We start from the raw sequence: 9,524 nt of genomic DNA, 5'->3' as shown, positions 1-9,524 counted from the left end.
TTTACAGTTTTAAAAACAGTTGCAGTCAGGTCTGTTCTGGATACAACTGGGAGTACAGGAAAAGATGGCAGGGAGCACAGTGATCTCGCGTTAACCTGTCTCCGTGCCCACACACTCACCAAGAGCCGGTTCACCTCCCCGTCCTTCCTCTATCCTCATGAAATCAGATCAGGGAAGATCCAAAACCCAGTCACCCAAAATGAAAATGGTTGATAGTTTCCATTTCATTTACCTCTCCCAGTGGTATTTGCATTTTAGTGTGAATCAAAACTTTAAAGTTAAAACGTTAGAATGTTAGCATTTCCATCATCAGCCAGTAGAAAATTGATATGATTGGGAAAGCAGGCGAGGACCTTTCAGTGCCCCCTAGTTCAAACCATATTCTGCCTTCATAAAAGGCTGACCTTGGCTGTACTCTGGTTGTCAAGAAAGTATAGATTGCACACATGAATAAACGGAATTTCTCATAAAGCTGGCCATTATTGCATCTGCCAAAGCAGGGCCGCAGAGCTACCCATCAACACACATCTCAAATGAATTTCCACAGTAGGCCAGAGATGATTAAATAATTTTTGTAGAACGGCATTTGAAATTTTGCTTTTATCTATAATTTTTATAATAGTCAACAGAGAATGGATTGCATCCCTCCAAGAAAAGAATAATCTGGCATTTTAAAGAAGTCCTGAGGCACACATTAGCACAAAAAACCCATCCCGCCCCAATGTGTCAGGCACACACATCTTAGAGGCCTCTTCAGGTACTTTATCTTTCAGCTTTTCCAAATGCTATTTTTTAAAAGCATCCAGATGTCTATCCTAAAGGCAATTATTTCCTTAAAGTTCATAGAGAGTCGGAGACAAAGGAAAAATACATTTTAACATTTGTATGTTTGTCCCCCAGCAACAGAAGTTAAGCATTAAATTGCACTATGACTCTAAAAGCTGTTAAGGAAAAAGGGACCATAGATAACTTTAGTCAATGACTTTAGGAAATCCATGTTAGTCAAGTCTGCACAAATCCTCACATTTTCTTCTGAGACATAGTCAGTGCTTCCATATGGGTAAATACATGTCTCCTTGGCTAGGCTAGAGTGTCCAGTTTTTCCATCAAACACCAACCTAGATGTTGCTGTAAAGATATTGTGTAGACATGATTAATATCTTCAGTCAGTTGACTTTAAGGAGATTACCCTTGATGATATGGGTGGAACTCATCCAATCAGTTAGAAGCCTTTGGAGCAAACACTGAGGTTTACAGGAGAGAAAGGAATTCTGCCTTGAGACCTCAGCATCGGCTCCAGCCTGCTGACCTGGAGACTGACCAGTGCCCACAGTCTTGTGACCCAGTCCTTGAAGGAAATCTCTTTATAGGTGATGGATGGATCAGCTGATAGATAAATATCTCCTTCTCCTCTTGGCTCTGTTTCTCTGGAGAACCCTGACTAATACACCTTCCCATGCCATCATACTGATTAACTTACATGCCACTTCTGATAGTTTTTGCAAGGATAAGAGCTCTGTGAATATATTTAGATATATCATCTTAGTGAATAGATTATTTACTGCATTAAATCAGCTTTTTCAAGCCATGATCCCAGAGTCGTAAACAAATTGCCTGAGTGACTCAAGTGGCCAGAAGAAGAAGGACAGCTTCTAAATGATCCTTTGTCATTTCCAGGATGAACTCGAAAGATCTGATTCACTGTTACTGTTGCTGTGTGCTTTAGCTGGAGAAGTTAGAGCCACGCAAATGGAATTTACATACTACAAACACATCACAAAGGCGCCAGGTTAATCTTTATGTGCTTTCCTTGATGTTTCCAAGGAGAGTGGGAATACGTGCCTAATACTTCATCAGCTTGAATTATACTTTTCTGCCACCTTGATTATTACCTATTTGTCTCATTTCCCGATCTAGATCATAGGAGTTAAATTCAGATGCGCCAGTGAAACAGCCTCATTTACTCTTTGGAAGAGCTCTGCTTAAATAGTTTTTACCCTCTGCCAATAACTTCTCTTTAGCTAATAATGCCTGTAAACATTTTAAATGAAAAGGGGGAATTGTGGATCGTCTCCAAGGAGACTAACCTTCCATTTTCTAGAAGATGGAGGTACCAGATATTCTCATAAAGATAAACCAACACATCTGACAGGTGGTTTCTCCATCAGCCTCTTACACCTCATAGAGTTCTCACCTTCCTAACCTCCTACAGTGTCACATGTTACAAGACACTGTGATCTCTGGGCTTAAATCCATGGTATCCATGATTTTACAAAGCCAGGCTGGAACTACACATAATTCACTTAGAATGAATGAAGGGACCTTTCATTTCAAAAGAGTCGTTTTTTAAAATTCTCTTGGTCAATCTGGACTTTTGCTGGCTTTGCTCAAAGCTGGGGGCATGTGTATTCTAATAGAATGTGTGACTTTAGCTTGCTCTGAGCCCACTGATATCAAATTCAAGCTAGTTGATCATTCTAGCAATATTCATTCTGTGATTCTTACCAAAATCACCATGAGTGCACTTACCTCTTTTCAGAGTGAGACTTTCATCCGGGACTCTTGGGTAGATTAATCAACACAACTCCAGACTTTTTGTTATTATTATGTATCAGCAAGGATGCCATGATTCCATTGGTTCTTCAGATTTTTTGTTCTGCTTTCACACCCATTTTCTTGCTTACTACTCACGACATCTTGTAATTTTACTTTACAGATGAGGACGTTGTGCCCTAAAGAGAGCATATGACTCATCCATCAGGACTTGGTAAATCAGAGGAGTCAAAGCAGGACCAGACTGCAGGCCGGCATCCTCCCCATTACACCCTCTCAGGTTCAATACCCCGATGCCCATCCGAGCTCTTCCCGGACACCTAACCGAAGCCTTCTGTGTAAGGGAGTCTCGTGTCCCGAGACCACTTTCCTCCCCATAGACACCTGAGGAGGGTCTGCACTGCACCTACAGGTCTTTTTTCTGTTGGCTCTAAGGTGTTACTCTAGCAAAACCAGCTACCCTGGTGACATCTTGGAAAGCAGACGGAGTAAAGAGGGACTGACTCATATGAAAGGCCCGGGGACTTTTCAATCATAGACTCACATATAAGAAACTAAGTCCAGGCGGTTAAGAATCTGCCTGCCAATGCAGGGGATACAGGTTCGAGCCTGGCCCGGGAAGATGCCCCATGCCACAGAACAACTAAGCCTGTGCGCCACAACTACTGAGCCTGCGCTCTAGAGCCCACGAGTCACAACTACTGAGCCCGCGTGCCACAACTACTGAAGCCTGCGCACCTAGAGCCCATGCTCCGCAACAAGAGAAGCCCCACTCACCACAACTAGAGAAAGCCTGTGCGCAGCAATGAAGACCCAACGCAGCCAAAAATAAATAAACAAACAAACAAATAAATAAATAAAAGAAATATTTTTTTAAAAAAGAAACTAAGTTCACAGCAAGGCCCCCAGCCAGTCCCCCAGGAACACAGTGAGCAGCGAGCATGCTTGCATCTACTGACACAGAGAGATAAGTTTATGATACTCTGCTAAGTGGAAAAAGCAGCTTACAAAGTAATAGTTACAGCACCATTGCAATTTTATAAACAGAGTAAAAATGTCTGAAAGGGAAAATGCACACTACGTCCAAGTAATTACTTCTCAGTAGTTATAGTAGCATAATCTGAGGAATAAAAACATTTTTATTTTTTAAAATGTTTTCTGCCTTTTCTAACTTTCAGCAATGGATAGGTAGTGCTGAGTAATACAGTGTTTCAGAGTCATCCGAAGCTAATCAGTTCTAATCAGTCATGTGTAGGTTACTGGCCTTACCAACCACTCTCAGGCCAAGGTCCCCCCGTCCCGGTCAGGGGTCAGGGCGTGAGCGGCTGGGTGGACCCTGGAGGCCCGGGGAGGAGCACGGACTAGGCTGGGACGTTCCCTCGGACGTGCGTAGGCTTCTCTTCTCCACTTCTAAACCTGCTCCTAGGCTGCAGGGTAACTATCTTCTGACTTCTTCAGGAGGGGGAGGGCACCTTCTCCTAAGCTGACAGCCTATGGTGACATTGCCAGCACCAAAGAACCGCCACCAGTTCCCACCCGTGGCCTCTGCACTCAGGCCCGTTTGTAAGGTGGGTAGCTATATTCACAGCTATATAGGTACAGAGAGAGATGCATGGAGAGAGAGAGAGAGAGGAAAAGGGACCAGAAAATATTTGAAAAGGCAGGGTGGAGCCAGCTTAATTGCTCCACTAAGTGTTAAAGATGTAGCTTCTTTTTAAGCAGTAAGTGGCCTTGTCCTACTGATCTTCCAGTGTGTGACCTTGGAGCCAGCCTGTGCAGGAAAAGGGAAGGAGAGCTGTGAGCTGCTTCTCCTCTTCCGTCCGCAGGTGACATCAACCACCCGCCCATGACCTGGCAGAGGGCTGCTGTCAGCCCAGCAGAGGCCCTGACTCAGCTTAGGGAAGAATTTATACTCATCACGTGGTTCTGACCCAGAGAGCAAGCTTCCGGAACTCTGGAAACAGCGATCGGTTTTCTTTCGCTTGAAATCCATGTAATTTCAAATGTCATCAGCTCTGAATTCATGTGTAAATAGTATGCAATGTTTCAAGCAGAATGTTCCACCTGCTTTAGAGAATAAACTCTTTAAACCTGCTCTGGTGCTCATTTACATGCACCCTAGGTAATAAGAAGTAGCTACTGTCTTTACTACTCATGTTTATTCATGGTTAACAAGGCCCTTCCCTTAAGGCCTCTATTTGGCTATGATCTGTTTCCCTGCTGGTGATTATCCCATGCCCTTTAAACTAACAGTATTTACCTCCTTTTACATATGAAAAATACATAGACACAGAGCAAACACGTACCTAGTCTTTACTAGGCCCTGTTGAAGCATCTCCCACACACTACCTCATTTAACCCTCAGGACAATTCCGGGATAAGGAAGTATTACTATCACCATTTCACAAATGGAGAAAGTGAGGCCCATGGAGGTTAAACAACTCACCAGGGTCACAGAGCTGGTAAGGTGCAGTGCCAAGGTTAAAGCCAGGCTGTCTGGCTCCTGTGTCCATGTTTTCACTATGATAAACCTCTATTCCGTATGTCACAGTGACAAAAATCATTCTCACGTGAGTGTCCACGTGGAAACGTGAGCTCCACCTTCGAAATTGCTCCCTGATGCTGGTAGGTCTAGAAGCTCCTTCCCGAACTAACCAGAGTGATTCCATCTGTTGTGATCCTCATCGTTGTCCAAGAGATGATCACACAACCTCGGCTGGCCCCACTGGACTAAAGCCCCAGGCTTTTGTTTGAAGACTGAATCTAAATGAGAAGCACAGTTGCCATGAGCCCTTGGCGAAATGAGAGAATCCTGCCAAGGATGAAATTGCCCTGAGGTAGCAGAGCTGCAAAGCGGAGAGCGTGAAGGGGACCCTTACCAGGTCGTCTGAGCTGCCAGAACAAGCCATACCTGAAGCTGCCTTTCCCTTTGAACTTTCTAGTAACATATGCAGTGGAATCCTTTTATTGTTTGTCACTGCTTATGCTGGTGTTCTTGTACTTGCATCTAGTAACTAATTTGGCCCAGGAGTGGGATGTTTATTACACACGGTCTTTTAAAGATGGATTTGGCTGAGTTGAAGACAGGGCAGTGATGGGCCATCCTTGCCATTTTAAAGGTAGACTATGGCTAAGTTCCTCCAGGTGTGTGTTGTCACTTGAACAATGTCTGGCTGCAGTGTAACAGGAAAGGGCCCATTTTGACTCCAGGTTGGATCTGTTTCTTTGACATTAGCCTTGCTTTTCGTTGCTTTTTTAATTATAATCATACATAATGGCCTGCCTCAGGGAACCCTACCCACCTGTGAATGGCTGGAAGAAAGAAGAAATTAACACATCCCCTCCCCGAGGCTGGCCATTCCAGGAGATGTTTTGCAAGACCGGTGGCCCTTTTACTTTACTTCCTCCCTGTCTCTCCCTCTCTATTCTCTCTTTTTACTGTACTTCTCTCTCTGATTCTATAAAAGAAACCGGCACCCAGAACCCCCATAATATGGTTTTTTAGAGACACTAGTCTGCCATCTTCTCGGTCTGCCGGCTTGTATTCCTGACCTCAACACTTCGTCTCTGATTCATTGGCCAGTCGTGCGGCGAGCAGAGTGGAACTTGGACTCTGTAACAGTTATGCAAACCTGCTCGTATATTGTGCCACCGAGAGATAAAACTCACTGATAATACCATATAATCCATGCTCATTTACATTTCTTTTAACAGCCTGGCTTCGGGTACTTCTGCAAACACAGAAGCAAATTCTATTTCCCTAACCAAACGAAACTCTGAAGTTGTAGCTTCTGGTTGCCATGAGAACAGTTATATTTAAATGTTCAGTCCCAGCAGCAGTAACACAGATACGCAGATTCCCTGAAAGGTCTGTCCTCTTCCACTTTCACCAATTCGCATCAAGTACTTTAAGAGGTGGCAGAGTTGAAAGCCAGAAAGAACCCTCATTCAGTAAAAACTCCTGGGTTCCACTTACCTGGCACGACTTGGCCAAAAGTTTCAAATACAAAATCCTTTTCCCATAACTGGTGGTGGTGAGCGATTTATAAAACATACTTGGAAGTGGCGGTGTTCCCTGAAGGCTGACGGGATTTGTAAAGTGTCACGTAACCCTTAGTCCCACGTCACTTGGTCTGTAAGGAGTGAGGTCACAGGAACACTGGACACTGGGTCCAGGGAGAGACATACACATGCGGCCAAGGAGGGGGCAACAGGAGGGTTTCAGGCCCTGGTTTTTTCATCAGTGCTTTACCTGCCAGGACCACAGAGCTGTCAGAGGCGGATGGCCGGGAGCTGATGAGTTTAAGGGTCAAGGTGCCTCCCACACGGGGACCTCACTGCGCGTTCACAGTCCTGGGTTCTGTTTCTTAAAAAGGGCTCCCAAATTTTATAGGCTTTGTGCCCCAGCAAACTTGGAGGCACCCTTGTCCCCACAAGCAAAAAAGAAGGTTAAAGGGCGGATGTTAATTTCAGACACGTACTATCTTTAAGAAGCACTTTCAAACGTGAACACAGGGAACAGGGGATCCTTCTGTCTGGAAGATTCTGACCAGCGTTCAAACATGCTGTCCTGTCCTTTCTCTCATCCTAAAATAGAACCCTTTCTTTCCTCCCTTTACAAAAACTCCCTGGGGCAGGGGATGCCACCCCACTCCAGTCAGGATGTCCCCCCCCACCCCGGTCTGGGGAAGGTACAGCGACCTCCACGCACAAAAACCCGTCACCCCGTCAGCCCCCCGCCATCTCTCCTCCAGAGGCCCCTTCCGCACGTCCTTCCCGCCCCCCGGCCGGTCCCCCATCTGTCTGGTCTTCAGTATTGGGATGAGCCGTCGGATGCTCTGTTCTCCAGCTGATTCACTCCCCAAGTGACCTCAGCCGGTCTCCAGACTCACGAGGTGCCTACATAGGAGACAACTCCCCCAAACTGTAGCTCCCATCAGGACCTCTGAATCAAACACGCACCCCATCTCCTTTGGATGCTAAGAGGCACGAGCAAAAGAGAGCTCCTGACCCCCTCGTTGGTGGCGACATCATCCTGCAGCCGCTCAGGCCAAGCCCGGGCCATTCTGACCCTCCTCCCTGGCCCTCGCCGCACCTGTAATCTGCCAGCCCACCCTGGCTCTTACCTGTACGAACACCCAGCACCTGCTCCACCTCCACCCGGGACCACTGCAGCAGGTTCCAACTGACTTCCTGCTTCTGCTTTTCCCTGCTCCAGTCTATCCCCAAACCTCAGCCCCCTCCAAGCAAGACCCAGAGCAGCTGCAGTGGACGGCAAGGCCCTCTGTGTGACCCCCGCCCCGAATATCCGACCTGCTTCTTAACATGCTCCCTCCAGCATGGTGGCTCCCACGGTTCTCTGAATATGCAGGCACTCCTGCCACCACAGGGCCTTTGCACCTGCCACCCAAGGGCGTCTGCACCTGCCACCCCGGGGTCTTTGCACTTACCACTGATGTGTCCCAGAATGCACACCCCCACACCCACCCCCCGAGATGTGCTCCCTCACTCCCTTCCATTTGAATTGAAAGAATCCACCCCCCCCCTCCAGCACTTCCTATCCCGGTCCCCTGCGTCCCCCACCCCCTGTTGCCCCCTTACTGGCACTTGCCGTGTCCTCTCATTCCTGCTCGCACTGGCTGCTTGTTCCCAACTGACACAGAGGCAGGCCCTCCCTCCTGTGGTCTTTCTGTTGGGTGTGCCCCGCCCCCCCGGCACACGCAGCAGTGGGGCAATCACCGGGACATCGGGACCCCAAGGAGATGTGTCCCAGCCCATGGGGGGCCTGGCACTGCAGAGGGGGCTTCACAGAGTGCCCACGGCCAGCCGCTGGGAGACGGAGGGCTGTGAGCCTGGCTGAGAATGTGTGTAAGGTGACACCCCGCGTGCCCTGGGAGCGCGAGAACTTGGGTGTGTTATCTGAGCCACCAGGACCCCGGCATCCGGCCTGCCCTTCAAGAACCACCCTCCCCCATGTCTCCATCAGACCTGCTCCTCATCCGATATTCCCCATCTCGGCCAGCATCCCCAGCCATCCTGCCAGGGGCCTGAGTGTCACCGAGACCTCTCCCTCTTCCTCAGCCCCCCTCCCTGCCTCCCCGTCCAGCGGGGACTGCCTGCTCTCTGCCTTTAGCAAAGAGGGAAGCACGTGGGCTCTGCGGCCGGCCCGCCAGCCTCCGAAGTCTGACCCCAGCCCTTCCGACGAAGGCAGCAGTTATGTACCACAGGTCCACCAGCCAGGCCCCCTCCCAGGGCTTGACGGGCAGGTGGTCCTGACAACAGAGACGCAGGTCCCCGAGCAGCATCCCCTTCAGCTGGTGCCGCGGGCAGCCCCGGACCCTGGGAACCACGGGAATCGGGGATCTCACCCCAGAGGGGCCATGAGGACCCAGGGCTGATGCAGGGAGTTGCCTCAGTGTTGCTGGAAGCAGGTGACGCCTCCAGCAGAGTCAGCGCATTTTTATGCTCACTATTCTTCTCCTGAGGGCTCTCTCCGCCCTTATCTCTCCTGTGAATCCACTCCCCAGAGCTGTGGAATGACCGTCCTGAAGCTTCCTCAGCCTCAACCCTTTGCTCCAGGGCAGCCTGGCCTCACAGCCCCTCCACAAGGTCCTCAGCATCTCGCACCTCCGTGCTCGCTCGGGCTGGCGCCCCTGCCTTCCCCCTTCCCCCTCGGCCCTGCACCCCAAGGAGCACAGCAGGGAGACCCTCGGGTCCTCTCGGACCTCAGGCTGGCTCCCTGCCCACCCGCCTGCTGGGGCTTCCAGGTGCCCAGGTAGATGCTCCGGTGCTGGCCCAGCCTTGGGGGCCTGAGGCTGCAGCCCGCCCGCGTGAACCAGGAGGACCGCATGTGCGGAAGGCAGCCGGGGCCCGGGGCGGGGCTCTCGGGGCCCAGGTGGCCGGGGTCCCAGATCGAAGCGGGTCTGAGGCCCTGGATGCCCCTCCATCAGGCCCCACGGTGCCTCCCTCTG

The sequence above is a fragment of the Hyperoodon ampullatus genome (assembly GCF_949752795.1).
Source record: "Hyperoodon ampullatus genome assembly, chromosome: 13".
NCBI lineage: Eukaryota > Metazoa > Chordata > Mammalia > Artiodactyla > Ziphiidae > Hyperoodon > Hyperoodon ampullatus.
Note: the sequence above shows the minus strand (reverse complement) of the source record.